This window comes from Schistosoma haematobium, chromosome 1, assembly GCF_000699445.3.
Source record: "Schistosoma haematobium chromosome 1, whole genome shotgun sequence".
Lineage (NCBI taxonomy): Eukaryota > Metazoa > Platyhelminthes > Trematoda > Strigeidida > Schistosomatidae > Schistosoma > Schistosoma haematobium.
Window position 1 is genome coordinate 31124917 of NC_067196.1, and position 23184 is coordinate 31148100.

At 30.7% G+C, this 23184-nt stretch overlaps 1 protein-coding gene across 1 annotated transcript in view; it reads left to right on the forward strand.

The window, feature by feature from the left end:
* Positions 1-5312: 5312 nt before the first annotated feature.
* SCNN1G_2 (sodium channel, non-voltage-gated 1, gamma) overlaps positions 5313-23184 on the forward strand; it is a 42813-nt gene continuing 24941 nt past the window's right edge. The window contains exon 1 of the mRNA XM_051215678.1: positions 5313-6095. The gene's annotated coding sequence lies outside the window, so the exon portion shown is untranslated. The remainder of the gene's footprint in view (positions 6096-23184) is intronic.

The following is a 23184-nucleotide window of genomic DNA, read 5'->3' on the forward strand; positions in this document are numbered from 1 at the left end:
TAATTGAGCGTGTTGATCGCTTCACTTATCTTGGAAGTCTCATCAGCCCTTGTGGTCTGGTGCGTAACGAGATCTCAGCACGGATACAGAAGGCTCGACTAGCTTTTGCCAACTTGTGTCATTTATGGCGTAAGCGAGATATCCGTCTATCAACCAAAGGACGAGTTTACTGTGCAGCAGTTCGTTCCGTCCTACTTTATGGCAGTGAAACATGGTCGGTAAGAGCAGAGGATATTCGTAAGTTACTAGTATTCGATCATATATGTCTTCGAAACATTGCTCGTATATCCTGAGACCACCGGGTAAGTAACTCAGTTGTTAAGAGACGAGTACTAGGTAAGGATGGCAAATCAATTGATGAAGTAGTGAAACTTCATCACTTGAGATGGCTGGGACACGTGTTACGTATGCCCAACGACCGACTGCCTCGACGTGCGATGTTCAGTGGTATAGGAGTTATTTATTTATTTATTTGAACACATAAATATTGGAACAAGAGAGCGCCAATATATATGCGCCACACGGTATAGAAGTAGGTTGGAAGAAAGCTAGGGGCGGCCAGACCAAAACATGGCACAAGTCCATGAAGTCACTGACAAGTAGACTGAGTCATATTGGTAGGCGTATAACTTGAGCACTCGAACGCTTGAATCCACCAGGTCGAAAATGAAAAGACAAAAGAAAAGTAAAAGAAATGCTATCCCAAACAGCGTCAATTATGGTACAAAACTTTCAGATATTTATAATTTTTAATAAAAACGAAATAATAACTATAGTCCATTAATCTGCATACAGGGGGTTATTAGTATTTGTCCAATAGGGAAGCTACATATAGGGATTCTGAAATATTCTTTTAAATGATGATTGGATGGAATATATTCGGCTTTTTCTGAGCTTCTTGAGCATCTTCAAGTTAACCCATGGGCCATCCTCACGGCACTCAACTCAAAGTATTGATTTTACGCAATATTAATAAGGTACATTTTTACTTTAACCTAATTCAACCGAAAGCAAATATTCGTTTCATGTATTTTACTTATTTGTAGCTTTTGCGAATAAGGCATTTCAATAGTAAGTATTTTCTTGACAGAGATTGATGTACGCTATCTAGTTGTGCTCATTGCTCCAGTTTAAAATTAAGTTCTTTTCAATAATTTTGAGATCTGACAACTCTTCCACAACATATTATATCCTGAAACATCGATTTCCTCTTTCAATAAACTATGTTTCGTCGGATCACATTCTTCCATGTTTAAATTATAATGGTCGGGATCATTAGCCAATTCAAGCTAGACCACAATCGGAAACCTGGAAGCACTATACGGTCCTTTCATCTTAATGTGGGACTCCTCAGCAGAACTCATCCACGATCCCGCCTCGCAAGATTCAAACGCAGAAGCTATCAGTCTCTCGCGCCAAAGCTTAACCACCAGATCACTGAGCTAGCCGGCATTCAACGGTGTTTAAATTATACTTTAAAAATAAACTTAAATGAATGTAATTTCCAGTACCTTGAATTTTAGTAAAAATGCTTTTTATATTGTTTCATACTATGAATTAGCGATTTTATTCACTTGTGATTTACAATTAATCTCATTACATTCATATGTATCCATTCTATAAATGAATGCCAAATAGTTAACTGTTCCACGTGAAATTAATCAGCAAATTATTGCTTTATTCATATAACCTAATATCATTAGTTATATTAGGATCAATTAACAAAATAATTACTTATTATTATTGAAATAAACTAATCACTTTTGGATAAAATGCTATAAAACGTATATTCGTTTATTAAAAACGTAATGATAAAAATATTGGCGTTTTTTAGCAAGATGTTTCTCTATGGGATGGGGTTGTCGATTCCCATGCCCAACAACCTCCTCATTTACCCAGGCTTGGAACTGGCAGTATCTCTAAAAGAATTACAGATAGAGAAAAATCTTGCTAAAAAACGCCAACCGATTATGAAAACATGGGTAATTTAGGATTTTAACGATATATCATTATGATCATTGTTTACCTTCATGATAAGGTTGTTTACCATTAAATATATATGTTCCGAAATCTGCTAATAACAACTTTCCAATAAAAAAACATGTTCACTTTATTTATTATTCGTTTGTGTTCCACTCATTTAACAACACTATAATTCCTGTAGGAATTCGATTATTCATCCAAGAATTTATTATCTTACCTTCCAGTTCAATGTTTTAATAGATTTTTTTCAAGTTTAATAACAATTTAGGCGAGACTATAATTTATGGACAAACCAATCAAATATAAGATAACGAGTAACGAATGTTGGCGCGAAATTCGTCCATCCATTTGTCTAAATAGAGTTTTGGCATTATAGCTGATGTCAGTTAGTGATGAAAACCCTAGATCTAATTTTAAGCCCTAACCATCAACTGCAAATCATAATTCTAATTGCTCTATAACCCTCATTCAGTCCTAATCAGTAGGTGTCCACTGTCAATGTGACTTTAGTGTCGCTCAAATGTCGTCCATGAATTATACTTTCACCATAATTTAAATCTTTGACTGATAAGCTTTATATTTGTACACGTAAATATTTATGATTTGAAAAATTTACCAGTATATTAAAACTTAATAAGCCTATAATAGTAAATATTATAATATCATTATTAGGCTTGTGATCTAAGGCAATATCGAGGCAGTCCGCACAAGATGCACATATTGCCAATATGAGACTAATCAATTACAGTTTTAAATAACAATCGGAAGATCCAAGTGAATTTAATAAATATCATTGTTTGTTATTTTCAGGAAAAAAAAAACAAACGTCTACAAGTGTATTTAAACTAATATATTTGTAATAACCCAATGAGTAGAAAGACTAGATTTTCTGATGTTTCGTGACTCAGTGTAAGCTACTTCTTCAAAGAATAAATAATCAAATTTTAGGAAATGGCTTACATTAAGTCAAGAAACGCCATAAAATCTAATTTTTCAACCCATTGGGAAATTACAAATGTACTATTTTATTTGTAATAATCTACTCAATGCTCAATTTATTCGAAATTATCAAGTCAAATCATGTTAATAATGTCTACAGATATTGTTCGCTTTCTATGTTTCAATACATTTCGTCTTATGTTCTTACTATTAGAATTTTTCTTTATATTTGGTTTTGAATACTTTTATGACCTGACTACATGTTGAAATGAGACAAAATTAATTCATATCGGTTCGCATAACTTTATTAGCTTCAATTTACATGGAAGTGAATTTTAAACTCTAATTATAAATTCCTGCTGATTTAGGTATTACTGTCAAAAATTATTAATATAGAAGTTAAATTATAATTATAATTGATTGTTGTGTCCTGTTTTTCTGTAAACTGATAATATAAAATTATTTTTATATATGGTGTTTTTTTTGTTATCTTCAATATTATGCAGAGATATTCAATCCTTTAATAAAAAAAGGTTATTAAACATAATCAATCGTTTGTTACCGATACTCTTGTGAATTTGAATTTGAATACCCAAAATAACATATAATGGATTTAAATAACTTATCGCGATCTAATATTAAATATCCATCTTTGCTTATAAAGCTTGTGACTTAAGGCGATTTCGAGGCAATCTGCACAGGATGCATATATGCCAACAAGAGACTGATCAATTGCAGTCTTATACAACAATATCAAATGAATGCAAACTTCACTCCGTTACACAAACAAGTGGTTATGAGGAGTCAGAAGCTAATTAGATGATGCAATGGCATTTGGAGCGAACGGTACTGGGTTTGAGTTTCAAAGTGAACATCAACTGTGAGATGTAAGGATATCCGGCTGACGTCATAAATAGGACGAAACACGCGTCCTGGATTACACTGTTAGCAACTATCTATCTTTGCTTATAAAGCTTGTGACTTAAAGCAATATCAAGAAAATGCACACAACATGCATATATGGAGTCCTAAAAACAACATTCGGAAGATATATGCAAACAACACCAAGTGAACTAACTGTAAAATTTTATACAATTTCCAGAAAGAAAGTGACATTATAATTTGAGACTTATATAAAATAGACAATAAATATGTAGAAAAAATATGACGTAAGATTATTGAGAATGATTTTGGGCAAGTTTCAAGTACAGACAAACCTGACTAATAAATATTTGTCGTTCCGGTGTGGTTTAATGTAAAATAAATTGAATAACTGTAATAAACATTTAATGCCAAATAATCAGTGCTGTTGAGCTCAAAATTCAAAAATAAGTAACGTTAATCAAATTAACTTTGACAAAAGTTAGAACATTTAAATAACCGAGCATAACGATAATAATTATAGGAATGTGAATATTTTATGTAGTTTATATAACATTTGTTATGCAAAGAACTAGATAATCATTTATGCATTATTCTTATAAAGGTTTTACTTTCCAATATGTATATTCACTCACACATCTTACAAGTAGAATGACTAGAAAATTTACAAGTGATAGACTATAAAAGTGAGAGACTATAACATGAATGTGCTAACGGGTAAATTTATTTGTCTTCAAGGTTTATTATTACTTCCAAATGATATAATTCTGTTTCATTTTCTAATGAATATTGGGTTGTGGAGATTAATAAGTTTTTGATTGAGATCATGAACCGACTGATGTTAGACCACCACTGTATACCGGAAAGCACTGGACGGCCATTTCGTCCTATTATAGGACTCCACAGTAGTGCGCATCCACAATCCTGCTCCTACGATTCGAGCTCAAGTAATTGAAGCTCGCGTGCGAACGCTTAACCTCTAGACAACTGAGACGGCATCAAACAGTGTCAATGTCTAACCTCAATTAATCCACGAAATTGCGCGACCACTTTCTACTGTACTAACGTAAATATCTGTCTCTATCTGACATGGATTAGCTCCAGTGGTCACAGTTTCTCACTACAACTCCGAGACTTCCTCCACGAAGCTAGTCACTCGCACTAGTCAATCGGTTGATGATCTCCAACATTTTTTAATGTTTGATTTTAATTTAATTGAAAGAAATATTGGATTTCAATGATATAAATACAATGTACAAGTTTTGATCTAATGAGCAGAAAATGAGCCAATTCATTCATCATCATTAACATTTCTGTCTGGTTCATCATTGTCTTCTTTATCAGGTTCACTAGACTTAAATCATATAACACATTTAGTGTAATGTCTGGTGAAAAACGTTTAAATGTTAAGTGAAAACATTGAAATATACACAGTAACTATAGGGGATCAGACAATTTACAAGTTGCATGCTTTACAAATAAGATTTATGTTGTGGATAAATTGAGAACGTGAATCTTAAATACATGAAAATTTGTAATATAATGGTCATGAAAATATACAGGAAGAAAACTTTCAGTTTCTCTATAAATACAATTAAGTTGAAATTTTTAAGAATGAAGATGTTCTTCCGTCACACATCGTTATTGTGAATTACCAAGTAATTGACAGCTACTTGTGTTTTAAATCTGACAATTTTTATGGATAAGAAATGCTTGTACAATTTAACGGGTTTGAAGATGTGATGCTTTTTGATAGATTCCTGCCTTAATTCAAACGTGATTTCCAGTAAGGCGTGTCTGTGTGTGTGTGCTTCAGTCTTCTACGACAACTGAACATTCATTGATAACTACCTGAAATCATACTACTACTACTGCTACTAAAACATACTATTTTCAGAAATTTTGTATAAAGCATAAAGCGAATGTCTTCAAAACTCCATATGAATGAGTACATACAAATTGTTTCTTAGACATTCCTAATGAATTTGTATTTCTGAACATTCATAATGTCATGATGACGTTTCACAATTCATTGACGAATTCATATATTTTATAGCTAACCTTTTCGGACTAACAATTAATAATCATTTTGAAACGTAAAATATTTCTAATGGATATACAAGAATTACATCTATGAAACAAACTGTTGACTGACAGACGAATATTAGTACAATCAAAATAAGGACAGGTGATTACTTACATAAATAAATTTTGTTAAATATGAACAGCACTAATTACTTCCAAACAAGGAATAGTATCTAAGCAATCGATTGTGTTTTGTCAAAATCCAGGTAATTTTAAGTTTCAGCATGTTTATGTTATTTATTTTTGGTGTGATTAGTATGAATTTGATTAAGATTTAGGAGTTTCTTGAGCTCTACCATCAATTTTACCAACATAAATAACATACGTTGAATTTTTAGTCACTTCAATACTATCTTATGTTTTATAGATGTAATATCTATGAACTACTGGATGTCGTTGTATTGGCTCAGAATTCAGTATTTCTAGCAGTGAGTACTCAGAGCTAACATCAAGCAGGTTTTTATAGACTAAGATACATATTTTGTCACATTAAATTTTGTTCGTTTGAAAAACACTTTAAAATACCCTAGACACTGGCGAATTATTTTTCTGGTTATCGGAGAAGCTTTGGAGGATGTCAAAACCTTTACATATTTGGGCAGCATCATTGATGAACACGGTGGATCTGATGTAGATGTGAAGGAGCGGATCGGCAAAGCAAGAGCAGCATATCTATAATTGAAGAACATCTGGAACTCAAAACAATCGTCAACCAACACTAAAGACCCCAAATGAGGAGGAAATCAGGAGGGGCGCTGGAAGTGGATAGGACACACCTTGATGAAAGCACTCAACTGTACGCTCACTTGAAATCCTGTAGGTCAAAAGAATGAAAGAAAGAACAATAAACACATTACGCCGAGAAATGGAGACAGGCATGAGAAGAATGAACAACAATTGGATAGAAGTGAAAAAGAGGGCCCAGGACAGAGTGGGTTTGAGAATGCTGGTCAGCAGCCTATGCTCCACTGGGACTAACAGACGTATTTAAGTAAGACACAATAGCGAACTGTCGAGATTTAAAAGGTTATTGACATTATTAAAGTAGTGACAATTTTTTTCAGACGTTATATATATACTAATATCAGATACTTTTTAGATTTTATGTAAATCTTATACAAAATTAGCAACAGCCAAGATTTATTAAAGTTTGAGAAACTTGTTTTCTATTTGTAAAATAATAAATGACTCCAATTGAATAGAACTTGAAATATTCAGAAATAAAAGTAGTTTTTATTGAAATGTCTTAGACACAGAATTCTCATTCAACTATCATGTAATAATAAAATCAATTAGTTAACCTTTAACTCCTTAAATTGTTTCATTCAATTTCCCTACTTAAATTCTTAACAACAGCTATGAATTGTAATTCTATTGAGACTATAAAATTATCATCGAGCAGCATTGATTTTTGCTTTATTTCATTTTCATTTTAAATGAATTTGGTTCAAAGAATAAATTATATCTTAAAAATTCAATCCATATAACAAAAATCAAAGCAAAATATGTTGTACAACATTCAAACATTCTTGTTTCTATCTTTCACATTATTGCGTATATGACACTATGACATTGAATGACTGACTTACTTCTATTTTTAAATAAATGGAATTAAAGATGATAATATAAACAACAGAATGGAAAATAGGTACATATTATATATATAAAACTTGTCATACGTAACAACACTTCCCATCGTTCACAAATCATGTCAATCTATGTATTACTTATATCGTAATCCACATAATCAGTTAGATCCTCACAAAATAATTCCGTATAAATGTCTATAAATAATTTGAATAATGTTCTACTTATATGAAATATATATACTTATAACTGTTAGTTTATAAGTGATTCATCAGATTTCAAGTGTTCATATGACAACAGGATTTACTCTTCTACTCATTAAAATTTTGGAATATAGGTTTCAGAACGAAAAAGGCCTTGTTTTTTTTTATGCACTAACGTCACTCAGTTTAAAATCTTGGAGATTGAATTGCCAAGTGATAAAAATACTGTAAATTGATTAAACAAGGCAAATCTTGGTATTTTATTCGAGATAGGATAAGTCCTGTCATAGCAGTAATAATTGTTGGGAGATATATTTAAAGCTAAATATTTCTTCATTATTCTAAATATAATAAGTTATAATAAGCGACACTTACTAAACTAATTGTGGAATAGTTAATTGTAATTAATAATGAAACATATCAGCATTGGTTGACGGATCGCTTTGGTCAAATGTATATGAATAAAGTTTACTACTCATGCAACAGTTGTATTTCAACACCAGTCTTTCATCTTTTTGACTGTGATTACTCTGTTGATTTCTGATCGGAACTGTATTTTCTTGACAGAATGATTAAACAAATACCACTACAATATTTCAAGCAGTGTTCATGGGTGTTTTCTCTTACAGTTAATAATTCAGAGCTTGACATTTAGTTTTGTATTGGTTGTTTGACTGTTTACATTGATGTTTAAGTCTTCAATTTTTCAGTCCGTTGTTGTCATATAAGTATCCTGTGCGGATCGCCTTGACATCACCCTAAATCACAAGTATTATAAGTACAGATGGATGGTGGCGTGTGAAACGAACGGTACTGAGTTCGAGTCCTGTAGTGAACGTTAACACTGAGATGCAGGTACATCTAGATGACAAGTTCGAGCTAAAACAAAACGCGAGTCCCGGATTCCACAGCTTATCAGAGCTTTATAGTTATTATTACTAATGTTCTGTGCAATTTCATTAGCCTTCACTCCCTTTCTGTAAGAAGTGGGCACCATAAGTGAACTGCCTAAGTTAGAGAACACAATAGTGAAAGTGATCTATGGAGCTTCAAATTTTATACATCATTTTAGTGGTCTAGTCTGTTTATTACAACTTTAAAATACGTTTACGTACTCATTTAAAATGCACATATATTTACCATACCCTCGATATCCTTATCCAGTTCTTTTTTTATTTCGATAATTCAAGAATACCAATTTCGTTTCAATTAGATCTAATTAAACTATGAACTGTTCCGCATTGAATTGCAACATTTATCTGAAAGCAAGTGCGTCATGTTGTAATGGTTGTTGTCCGAAATCTGATACTGATACATAGTGTGCTACGCGCTAACCTCCCAACTGACGGCGAGACTCTAATTTATGGACGAGCCAATCAGAAGCGTTTGAGAGATTTCGAGGTCACGGCACCAACTTCAGTGCTTAATGCTAACGTACGACCGGTCCACAAGGAATTTCGTACAAAACGTGATAACTGAACCACTATAACAAATAAAACGGAGAGACTATAATATGTGGACAAATCAATCAGGTATAAGATAAGATTTTGGCGTGAAAGCCTTTCATCCATTTGACTAAATAAATTTCTGGCATTATAGCTGATGTCAGTTCGCGATAAAAACCCCATATATAATTCCTAACTGAGGCAAATTATGACAATTATGGCGAACTGGATAATAAAGTACCAGTAACACTGGCTGCAGCCAGGTACTAAAATATATACGGATGTTCGGAGAGTGTACAGACTCCTACATAGGCTTGGTTATGTGCATCTTGTCGGTGTCCACAAGTGACAATTTGTGCACTCAAGAACCGGAGTGCAAACAAACAATTTTGAAGCTATGTGGTCGAGGCTGAAAGAGTTCTTGCTAATTTATCATGGCTCCGGAGGCCGACTATTCTGTAACCATATGGATGATCTCCTCTACTGCATGCATTACGATTTTAGAACCTCTGAACCTCCTTCTAACCTTGGCAAGTTTTTGAACCAAGTATAAGAAGTGTATCCACTTTATTTCCTTGGTTTTGTATAAAATATTTTTACTCTATACTGACTGTTTGCTGATTGGCTAATATTTCTCAAGGTCAGTGAAGATTCGTTCAAAGGTCGTCCATAAATTAGAGTCTCGCCCTCATTCACATATATACCACTGTGATTCTTGGGAAATTCATCCATTCCAATGAAATGCACTTATCCTTTAGGTCACTTCGGATCGCCATCGATTGACCTCGTTGAGCTACCTCTGATTAGCTTTTCATATCACTTTCTTTGCTTACATTTCATTCTATCAGACTGATGACGACCTATTGATTACAAATATAAATTTCGCACTTCAACAGTTTATCATCCCTACTAATGATGCTTCAAACATTGCAGATTCACATTTTCTTCAACACAAAAGTATCAATAGTTGATTAAGTACAAATATAATAAAATACGAAGTTAAGCATCATTCCAAAAACATTTATCATTAGTTTATTATTCAATGTAGGAATCATAAAGCATTACTTACTTACTTAATTACTTACGCCTGTTACTCCCAACAGAGCATAGGCCGCCGACTAGCATAAAGCATTATACTAACACATTAAGCCAACAGTATTTTTCAGTATTTTTGTCAAATCTAACATCTATGTAATTAAAATGTCTAATTTAATTAATTTTGTAATCCAATCATATGATTGTAAAATTAAATAAATAAATAAAAAAAGTGTTTATTCAATTTAGGTAGGCAAATGTCTGTTTAAAAAATATTTAAAACAAAAAATTGGACCATTGTGTACATTTATTTAATTTTATAAAAATTCTTTCAAATGTAAACAGTAAAATTAAAAAAAAAATCAGACAAATTGATTCATTGTGACAAGTTGGTTTTCTTTTTCTTTTTCTTTTTTTTTACCTTTAGTAACTAAGTCATAGTTTGAATAAATCAGAAAATAATGAACATTTATGACAGTTTATCGATTTTATCAAAATTAATGATGTCATTCATTATGTCATTTATCAAAGTGAAAACAATGAATTGAGATATATAATTTTAAAAAGATGATTGTGATAGAAATTATAGGTATAGACAATAAATACAAAATAATATATATGGTTTGTTTAGTAAAAAAATAATAATAAAAGGACTCTATAAATGACTATTTATTGCAATAGGTTAAATGAATATTTCAAAAGTATTTATCATCAAAAATGATGATGTAACTCTTATGAAATAGTTAATACTCATGTTACATTATGTTCAACGATAAATATATTAATTAATATTTATGTATTATTCTCAGAATGGGGTTTGGTGGAGATTTTAGTAATTGAATAGTTGAATTCATGAGTAAAACCGTGGACTAGAGGAGTTTCACCAGGTCTGTTGTGAGATAGGAACTCACTGATGACAATCGTGGATAGTGGCGCAATTTTTTGGACTAGTTGAAGTTAGATATTAACACCATTGGATGCTGGCTCATTGAACTAGTGGTTAAGCATTCGCGCTCCAGACTGATAAGTTCTGGGTTCAAATCTCGCCATACCAGATCGTGGATGCGCACTGGTGAGGAGTCCCACATTAGGATGAAACGGCCGTCTAGTGCTTTTAGGTTTTTCATGTTGGTCTAACTAATTAAACTGTTATCTTGAAATCTTCGACATTTTTTCTAGTCTAAATTTAAAAATTATCATGAAAAAGATAGAGTTAAGACAATCTTTTGTTAAATTAATTAATATGCTTGTTGTTATATCCAAATGAGTAGAAAATTATGTTTCTGACGTTTCGTGACTTGACGTAAGCTATTTCTCCACAGTCATTTATTCACTCTAAAGAAGTAGCTTAAATCAAATCACAAAATCCTAGAAACACAATTTTATACTCATTGGAATACAACAAAGTACATGTTTATCATTAATTTTCTACCAAACACCTAATTAATTTAAAACCATCAAGTCCAATCTTAGCATTGATACCTACAAACTAGTTTTGTTATATTGTTTTCAGTTTAATTCTTGACCGGCAATTTAAGTTGAAGAGATCAAAGTGTATAGGCGAAGACTATCTATTATCAGTATTTATGTTAGATGAAAAGTTAAAGTTAATTACTTCCATCATCAGTTATATACAATCTATCACTAGAAATTCAAACACTGAATTTCTGAACTTTCAAGTGTAAATGGGATATAGTCTAAGAATTCACATGATCATAAGCACCTTTTCTATAGAATCAATTTTACCAAACCATTCTAGATTATTGAACATTAAAAACAGGATTACAAAACTTGCTTCTTTTTTTTAAAAATTTAAAATGTCCCATCATATTTAAACACTAATATATGAATGAAGTGTATTCTTTTCAATAAATTTCTAACAGCTTCCATAATTGATAATTCAAAAAGTGGCCAGGTTTAAAGCAAAGCACATCGTTTAAAGTTATAGCATATAGATTTACAATTGTTAAATAAAATAAAATGGCTGATGTTGGGATGACCCATGTGGAATGTTAAATTGAATCTGTATATAACTTAAAAATGAAATTCATGATCAACATAAATATAGATCAGATAGGATGAGAGAAATTATAGTGCAATTACAAATTCGATCAAATTTTTATTGGAAGACTACATTATGTATATAAAGTTATATGAAATTAGTAAGGAATAATAAAGTGGGGTGAGTTCCACCTAGAGTAATCATGTACTCAAGTGACTAACAGTGATGTTAAACCAATATGTTAATAAACATAACAAAAACAAATATGTTTGAATGAAAAAGGTTGTAAATAGATTATTCGAATTAGATCATTCGATAGTTATGATTACTCATTATTAATTGGCCGCTAGCTTGGCCAAGAGAAGAGAAGCTATTGAAGATATTTCTTTTATACATATAACTCCAGTTTTTTTAATCCGAATGATTACTACTTCTGCCATTTGAAGGACTTTATATCTGACAGATGTTGGCAAAAATTTACTGACTCGACAAACAATTGAGAAATATTGGCTTATATTGGCACTATGACCAATTTGCTCTAAATGGGCAACATATATCAAGCTGTTTACTTTCTTCACTAGACCTTTACTTATCTACACTGGGAGGTGTTCGCGAGCATTTAAATGTAAATTCATGGAAACGTACAATTTGTTGTTGAAAATTATGTAATTTATATATGACAATTATAATCTGCTGATGAACTTGCTAAGAGTGACGTTGAACATTTTATTTGATCTTTAGTGGTTTAATTATAGATTTTTAATTAAAATTATGATGACTGATAAACACTAATGAAGGCTGAAGATTGTTAAAATGTATACAAACTTATTATCTATTGTAATATGTTTATCTAGTTCATTATAACGAAAACAACTATAGTACGATGACATTTTGTAGACTAGTTCTTAATTTGTTCTATGATAGCTCAATGTTGTTTACATTGTTTATTTTTGTTTTACTCGTTTGTTACTTTGATAGGATAAAGAATAGTTTTGATATATTTCATTATTGCTTGAAAATGTGATCTTTACTTCAAATTAGTACGGTTTATCGCTTTGAAAATCATTTTTTTCATGTATTGCTATGGCGATTCATATTTTTCAAAAACGTTTTTATTGAGAAAAGGAAAATGTTGATATTTTATATCTAAAGTTATGAATACTCTTATAGTGTAGTGTGTGCTACTTATATTGACATAGGTAGTTTATGATGTTAGTCGTGAACAGAAGGTCTGACAACAGAGAGACAAGAGGATCGAACAGGAAAGAATGGAAACAGGATGCAATTTGTATGAAAATGCAAGAACAATGAAGTATGTGTCATTTTGAGACAACTGGTGGACATTTTGTAAATTAGGCATTTACTTTATGATTGTTAGATTTTATTAACAAGTCCTGTAATGTCGTGTTAAATACATTTGATTGTCCCCACCCGTGTTCTGTTCATCACAAAAGTATTATTAGGTAATTAAGTGCATCAATTTGAATCCAACTTCAGAGAATAGAAACTAATCCTATTTTGACTTCGGAATTAAATACATTATTTACATAAACATATTTCTGTGTATGCTCGTTTCAAAGTGGAATTCATCATGAATCTATAGTTTAATTATTTCAGCACCAATGTAACTTAGAAATATCGTGGAAATATTACTGTTACCAGAGATTCGTTGGCAAAATAATTGGTTTTTGCAGTTTATTTAATAGGTCCTTTGTAAAAGTCACATTGATATGTGACTGCATGTTAAAAAATGAACAAAAAACACCCTATGTTCGGTTATAATGTTCTGTGAGTTTTTATAAGTTAAGGTGATGTAACATTTATTACAATTTATGGGTAGGATAACTATAATAAATGAGAAAACAGTATTCAGAATAAAACTCCAAATATAGTGTATTGATTCTCCGAATACACCACAAATAATAATAAATCTCTTTGGGTAACCAAAATATACAAATTGATAATCTATAAACTATACATTTTTCGGTAATATGTTAAGTGAATGGAGGAATTCAACAGAAAATTTTCATGCACCTTAACTTCCACATTCAATTTGTGTCTTTCATGTTGAATAAATGGATGGACCTAAAGCGATATCATTTGCTATCTCAGTCAGTCAGCTACAAGGAGTGTCTCTAAACACTTACCTAACCACAATGTTTATACCATGCAAACTAAATGTTTGTCATTAACTCGAGCTAATCATCATTTTGTAGTAGAACGATGAATTATAGAAAATTTATTTTTAATATAGTGATAAGATATAAGTCGCTAGCCAATGTATTTGTACTCAATTCATTTTCAAAAAAATATAGGAAATTAGTCCATTGCGTAGCTATTCAAGTATAAGTTAATTAGCTAATGGAAATTACTATGCAATTTCATGTTTTTCAAACCATCTTGATAAAAATACATTTGGATGACTGAGTAAAATGTTCATAAAAATCATCAATTCTGTTGTGTGTTTTTTGTATGATGTACAAATTGCATGTACATGAATAACTACGTTTAGTTGAACAATAAAAGCATTTTGTGATAAACAATCAGCTAAGAGTATATTGTCAATTGCTACTAAACGTTTTAGTGAAACATTTCCCTGGTTATATACTATCCTCTTTCTAAATATTTGTATTGCAATGTACATCTACTTGTATTATTCTGATGATGAAGGCTGATAGATTTTCTGATTAAAAATACAACATTTTTGAACGATTTTTTATCCTTTTTTCCACGTAATGCAACAGGCAAAACATGTATTCTGATAGGATGACTCTTCGTAAATTGACTGATAAGTATTATCTTAAAAGGTTTTTTTCGGCAAATTCACTGTAGATCTATCAGGTAGTCAGCAATTTATTAACCCTAATAATTAAAACAAATAGTGTAATAAGAGTATGACCTTAAATAAAATTCGTGCTCTGACAACTGTAATAGCGATATCATAATCAAGATTGTGAATTGACTGAAGCTCTAATTAACAAAAGAAATGATAATTGGTGTTTTCAAAATCTACAGTGAATATGATGAGACAACGTTCTTTTAACTTTTCTATATCATGTTTGATTGATCATGCATTAAGAAGTACAGTTTACTTCTACTCACTTCATTTTCAAATAGTTGGACATTAATGACAATGAATGTAAAGCGACATTATTTAGATGGTAATTGGAGGTAGTCAACAGGAAACCCTGGACCCGGGTTTCGTGCTACTTGGCACTCGTCAGCAAGGTGTACCTGTAATCATGAGGGAACTGGTGCTCCCTGGCGGATTCGATCTTGTGTCACCCAACTTCACAGTCAGAGACGTTACCACCACCATCTAAACCTCAATACATAGTGACCGCAGTGTCGAGTCACCTAGACCGGTGGCCACATTGCAACATGATCGATAGCATTCGATCTGCACTAATAAGGACTAGACAAGCATGACATTGATCACCACCCAGTGATCAATCAATTGTGAAAGCGACATTATCGAATTAGAAAATATTCATTAAAAATAAAAACAAATTAAACACCCTCTTATTGCATGTCGGGCAACATTGGAGTTGTCGAATACTCCTTTAACCTTAAAAAAGCTTTATACCGTGCTGTTTTTAATCTCATGAGCTGAGAAACGCGTAGTATCATTTTAATAATGGTAAGATATGTAAATATATATCACTATTTGTAGCATGTTTAATTTTTTGAAGATTGTAATAATTTGTTAAAACTAATACCGTGTTTGAGTCCAGAAGAAATCAGTTCATAAAATATAAAATATAATGGTGAAAATAAGCATGAGACCGACTATAAGAACACTAAGTGTTGTGTAAGATTTATTAGTGTAAGTTTTATTTCTTTCGAATACATATATTGCTTCTTGTGATATGATAACATTTGCTCTAAACATTTGACTTATATGGTGTATTTCAAGTTATTCAGTGAAATTCCATAGTCATGAAGTACTATAATAATTGAAAAAAATGAGTCAGTTAAATGTATATCAACATTTTAACTACCAATCTATCTTATATCAAATGTTTACCAAGGAAATATCTATGGGCCATTAGAGACATAATTACTGATGTACATTTGGTTTGGATAATCAATTGTAAATACTTATCCGTATATTTCATGCAAATGAAAGATAATAATAACTATATTGAACAATTTTTGATATTACAAAATGATCATTTGAATAAGATCAATTCATTTGTGATGTAATTGTTTATTGATAAAGTAGATATAAGAGGTAAAGTGCTTTTCTGTACAACCTAAATACTTTATTGGGTTTGAATCATTTCTCAAATATTTTCAACTAATATGTTTTTGGTGGTATCAACGTAAATGTTTTGTATCATAAACATTTATTGATGTCAGCTACATTAGTTTCTCTTATAATTGAAAAAGTTATAGATGCACTGATTTCATTAAGTATGTGATAAATTATTTTCATTTCTTATTCCAACGAGTAGAACTAACTATTCTACCTTCATCGATGTTAATTCAGTGCTTCAATATCTTACGAATTTCATAAATAACATTGATCTTTAAACCACTATTCAGTGTAGTATGATACAGTAATTTATAGCAAAATAGAAGTTCTGTTAAAGTATTTACAATTTAGTTCCGTACCATGAAGTGTGTGCTGAAAAAAATTTGTTTCGAGATAATCTGTGAAATTACTTACACGTATTTAACAATGAAACACATTTTCTAAAGACACCATATCAATAAATAAAATAGTCGTCTATCTTAGGTTATTTATAATACAATGACATAGTCTGTTTGTTTTAGTTATTTCATTTTACTGCTTTGCATAATTTGCCCAATGAAGTAAGCATAACTGAGTGACTATAATTTAATCATTGTTTCAAATAATTACTTATAAGAGACAATTAATAGATTTGCTTACTATTTTACGTAGAGAGACTAGTTTACTCATAATTTATCATGGAAGTAAAATTATTATCGTCACTGAAAGATACTTAGAATGAAAAAAACTTATGATAAGTTAATGCTCACGTAGAATGCGACTTCAAAAGTTTCTAAACGTATTGTATCATATCTTAGTGTTTATAGATGTTATATTGTCCACTGATTATAGTTACATTATTTAAAATAAGTAACTAGAAGGCAAGGAGTTCAATTGTACGTTTTATATTATAGAAACAATATGTAAAATATATTTCTACCTGTATGGTAAACAAGATTATTTAGTATTATATATCTAAACATTTATGTAACATGTTTTGTACCATTGAATCCCAACATAGTTGTACTATAAAAAAGGAACCGCTAAGTAGACATTTTTTGGGGAATAATTATGTTTGTATGGTGATCAAAAGTCAGTTTTTCTTTTTAGACACAAAGGTAATCACCAATATATCCAGAACACACTAAAAATGATCTTTTGACAATCAAATGAGGACTCATATACACAGAAGGTTTAGTCTTGCGCTCTCCTTATGTACCAAAAACAATTATATTAAACTAAACCTTAGTCTATATTCATTAAAAGAAAGAAAACTATTTCTCATGAATTTTTGTATAACCACAAATAGGTTTCGCCAATAATTCATATCTAATTATGAGAAACAATCTATCATTCATGTGAGTTGTAGTTGTTAAATATGGAAAGTATTATTATTACATTAATTGATTTTACCATTTCTAAGATGACTTACCATGAAATTACCATATCAACTGTAGATACGTTTTCTAATATTTATTTCATAACTAAATTGATTTTCTCGTCACTTCAATATCTCTCCAATCATTCTTCAAATGTATCTACTTATCTTGTTTTTACAAACAACTAATTCAGCTCAAAAATGTTCTTCATTGTGTATATCGTACCCCAATTTATGGAAAGGCATTATCATTCAAGTAGTTTTCTATAATTCAAGATAGATAATTTTTTATACACATGTTTTTGACATCTATGAATGAAATAGAGTCATCTATTCTTTTGTTTTAAGAAGTTAGTTATCGTTAAGGGTTTATTCTTCAACTCCGTTAACCGACTCAAAGTTGGAAATATCTATAGAAAAGAAATTTTCGGAACTTCATGAAATTTAAAAAGTTGTTTTACATGATAATCATTCTTTTGAATGGGTGCTTAAGATAAATTTAATTTTCTTCGAATTGTTTGACATTATACCCTAAATTATTTGAAGTATTTCATACATAATGTTGAAACATTAATTCACATAGTTGATTGACTGTAATACGTTTATTATCTGATGGCTTTATATCTGACTCCAGTTAGATCTGATGAATGATTGTGATTGAAGTATACATGTCGCCAGTCCTCGTATATTATCATCGACTTGAATGGCGTTAGTAAATAACGAAATTAAATAAGTCAAATACGAGAATGAAGTTTAAATGAGTATATTTCATATAATCGTTGATCTGGACAGACAATCAGGGAGATGGAGCGAAGGAGGTGAAATGGATTGGAGAAGGCATGTTAGCTAACTCAATTTATCCAAGCGTGAATCGATATTTATAGTCGGACAAAAATAAGATGCAGACATGTGATGAATTATAAATGTACACACTTACGCTTACATAAAAATAATCACGGTTGACAAGCGAATAAATGACAAGGTAAAAATGTGAATTGAGAAGAATGAATAGATTGATCTGTCCAGAGGCTAGAATAAGTTATGTGGGCTTGACATAGTACCAGCCCCTATAATTATAATAGAGTACAAATAAATAAATGTAAACTGAATCAGATAATATTTCCTTTCTATAGCTTTCTAAATCAAAACTACTTTCAAGCTGTCAAGAGTTGAATGATTAAATCGATTGCACATTAAGATAATTCTATGTATTATCTTTTTGTAATATGATGCATAACATTTTTAGATTTAATAAGCTACAATCGTGTAACGTTAACCATACTATAAGCGATCGTGTCTACTACTACTGAATATCCTTTTTGAATATCTTTATTTTCATTCTTCTAATGTAGATAACTTAGAAGACATGATACAGAATCTACTGGATCCCAGAGAATTACTTATTATTGTTATAATTTCAAGTGATCAGCTAACACAATAATTCACCAACGACATAATTTTCATTTTATAATTTTTTTATACACAGTCTGTGGAACGTTCTATAATGTTTACTGAAAAAATATGTAATAATGAAAAATGGGTTCATCGTGCTACGTTTTCAGGCGTAGTTTTGAATAAATACATTTGAGTTTCTTTACAAGCTAATACCTGAAAATCTATTTCTGATAGTCTTCAATGTTTTTTATATTACAAAACTCAATATTTTAATGTGGATAATTCATAATATAAGTAGAGATAATTATCAATAATAACAATAATTATATACTTTAGTTTTTATCAAACGAATTCGAGTAATTTAATTCAGTCAGAAAGGCGCTAAAAATGTAATTAAAATCACTTTTCGAAATAAACCATTATGGAATTTATAAATACCTTATATTGCCATCTTTTTATTGTGATAAATCTATCTACACAATCAATATCTAAATATTAACCATTAATATTATAGATAATTGAGTTTTAATAATTGGATTTCTTCTCCTTTTTTTCGAGTATAGCTGTTTGAGGAAACAAATTATCCATATGAGTTTAGAGCCATAGAATACTTTAGCTTTTTGTGAATTTCCATAAAATATTGAGTTATAGATAGACATATACAGGATCTTTTGTTTGTAAACTTAAATTTTGTAGTTGTTAACAGTACAGTGAAAAATAATCTTAGCTCTTTATCTTATATGAACTCATCAAATATAGTAATAAAAAGATTACATAATTTGATCATCTTATGAAACCAATTATCATTTACAACTCATTACTATTGGGAACCATTAATTAATCAGAATAATTTGAATAACATCTTTTGTAGTGCGAATAAACTTAAATGACAGGATCACCTGGTAATAATCACAAAGTGATATTTCTGTCCAATGATTTTTTTAACTTCTTTTTGTCATTTCAAAAATTCTATGTTGGTCTCAAAATACTCTGAAAGCATTGGATAAAAATAAACTGGGCTCATCAGCACACTGTCAGTAATTGTTTGATTCATTCAGATGAATATTCTTCAAAGTAATTTAAACCAACATCATGGGCAAAATCAGAAGCCAAGTACATAGATGTTATCGGATGAAAAATTGAATTTGAAATAATATCAGTGATTGAAAAACTCTAGAGTATTACTGGATAAACTAGTCTCAGTATCTTCATGGAAATAATCAAAGTTTAAATTACCAAAAGTAAATAAGGTCTAAAATAAGTTTATAGAAACATATGTTCAATCATTACCAAGTGACAGTTTTGTGTTCGATGGCAATATGAGTTGTTATGGAGTGAAATGCTTGTAATATATGAAGAGTATATAAGTAGGTGTGCATATGTGTGTCCTACTGTAGTTTAAATGCAATAAATAAATAAAGCTTTTGATTAAGGCTACTGTCTAACTGATCATTTTATTCCCAATAAAACTTTAAGTACATATGAGTAAATTAGATTTTCCATAGTATGTGATGCTTAAGATTAGTTGCATGATGAGTTTTGATGTTAAATTAAAGCAAATATAGTCAAATGTCAACGACATAATTGACTAAACAGTTAGACATTCATTGTTGTTAGAGTGATGTTATAGGTGATATAAATGCTACTGCGCTTTATATCAAGAAACGGCTATCATAAAGTACCTGACTTCATTCCTTCTCTTTTATCTAGATTGTATGTATACAAAGCTTCGTCTGGTAATCTTTCTGAGGTATTTTTATTTTGTCAAAGTAAATCCTGAAAACTGCTTCTAACAAAACTAGCACAGATCCACTATCGGTTATCAAGCTTTTTGAGGTCTTCTGATGAACTAGGAACCTGTTTACAATAATGCTTAGTTAGTTTACCCGTAAATTCAGTTACCTGAATGATTCATATAGACATCATTACACCAGCTGCTTTTAATATCATAGACACCTTGATTGTTCCTCATCAGGAATTCTGTTCGAGGTTTTCACTAATGCCGGTCTAACTGTATCACCAGCACGAACATAAACTTTTACATAACATTTGTTTAGATTTCTTCGAAATTCCTTGAATGTTTCTTCATACCAAGGAACACTAACCTTTGACTGAAGGGTATGTAAACTAGACACCTCTCAGAATGTGTCGATTTTAAGAATACACTAGCTTTCTCACGACTGCTATATCTTTCTTTGATCAAACAATCATAGAGTGCTAGTGTGTAATCAGTCAATTCGATCTCTCTTGCCAACTTAGTACCATATGACATAATGTTTACCTTTTCAATTCATCCTTTTTATTTATCTCGCTCAGTAAAAAAGAAATGTGATTGATATGCAGTTACCAGATGTTTAGTAGTTTCGAACATTTTATGACTGGATTTATTTCTAAAGAATAAATGTAAAAAATTGTTCGAATCCGTGACTTTGAGGACTCACAGTTCCTATATTTTTGTGTCGATTCAGATTGCATCCGACAGTAAACTAGGTAATAACGTACACATAATTCCAAGCACTTAATATTTTTAAGGAGCTTGACAGCCAAAATAAAGTCGTTATATTCTATCCATTACTATCTCTCAATAGATACATTGATGAATACAAAAGTAAACATCAGAAGGAGTTTTGTGGATATTACAGTAATTTCAACAGTTCAGATCATAAGCCAATTAAAGCTAGACCACCATAGAAAGCCTGGAAGCACTGGATAGCCGTTTCGTCCTATTGTGAGAAGCAGTGACCAGTGGAGTTCAACCGGGTCTGTTGTGAGATAGTAACTCACTGATGACAATCGTGGATGTCACACAATTTCATAAATTAGTTGAATTTAGACATCAACACCGTTGGATGCCGGCTCAGTGAACTAGTGGTTAGGCATTCGCGCTCCAGACTGATAAGTTCTGGGTTCAAATCTCGCCAGACCAGATCGTGGATGCGCACTGGTGAGGAGTCCCACATTAGGATGAAACAGCCATCCAGAGCTTTCAGGTTTTTCATGGTGATCTAGCTTCAATTGGATCATGATCATAACTATTGAAATTACAAAAATAAATGAAAACTTATCATATTTTTATCATCAACCTGATAAATTGAATTGAATATATTCTCTAACTATTTTCTACGAGAATATATCAATGTTATGTCTTAGTATTTATGATCGCTTCCCAATTAATCGTGTTAATAGAAAAAAGTTATTTTTCATTAAGCATTTACATGATAGTGTAATTAACACTTTAAATGTCATGCCATTAAATAATCAAGTTACTTTTCACTTTATCTAAACATGTTTACCGAAGCTTTTAGTGACAAAGCTTCATTGAGTTGATCAATTTTTGGTAAATATCATGTATTTTATGTATTCCATAAACTATTATTTTTTTTAGATATACTATAAACAAAATGTTACTACTTATGTTAGTTGTTGTTACTGTGATTCAGACTAAAAATAAACATTTTGCTTTCTGAAACAACTAACATATCTACGATGTATTTTGCCCTTAACCTGGCCTTTTTTCGGATTATTAATTTGGATATATAACTGTCGAACCTGATGAGAATTTATCGAAAAGAATATTCTTCGTTCAAATACTAGTCTTTTAATATGACGGGGATCTTTAAACGATATCTATGACAGTCAACAATCTTTACAACCTTATACTGATACCTATAAAAGTCGATTAAACTGTAAAAAGATAATGATTATACATTTGAAGATACACATGAAACTGAATACAATAAAATCTAGTTAATTTAAAACCATATGAATAAGTACAATTGTACTTTGATCAATATATAAACGAATGTACATTTATATGACTGACATGAATTGATTCTAACTTCATCCCATTTTCTTCCTATTTCTACTTAATTTACATGCATATAGTTTTTTTTAATTATTCCATATTCTTGTCACTAGGTCATAATATATGACCATTGTAGAAAAATTCAAATAGTGGGATATATTAAAGCTTTATATAATAAAAAATTATTTACCTTTATCCAAAATACATA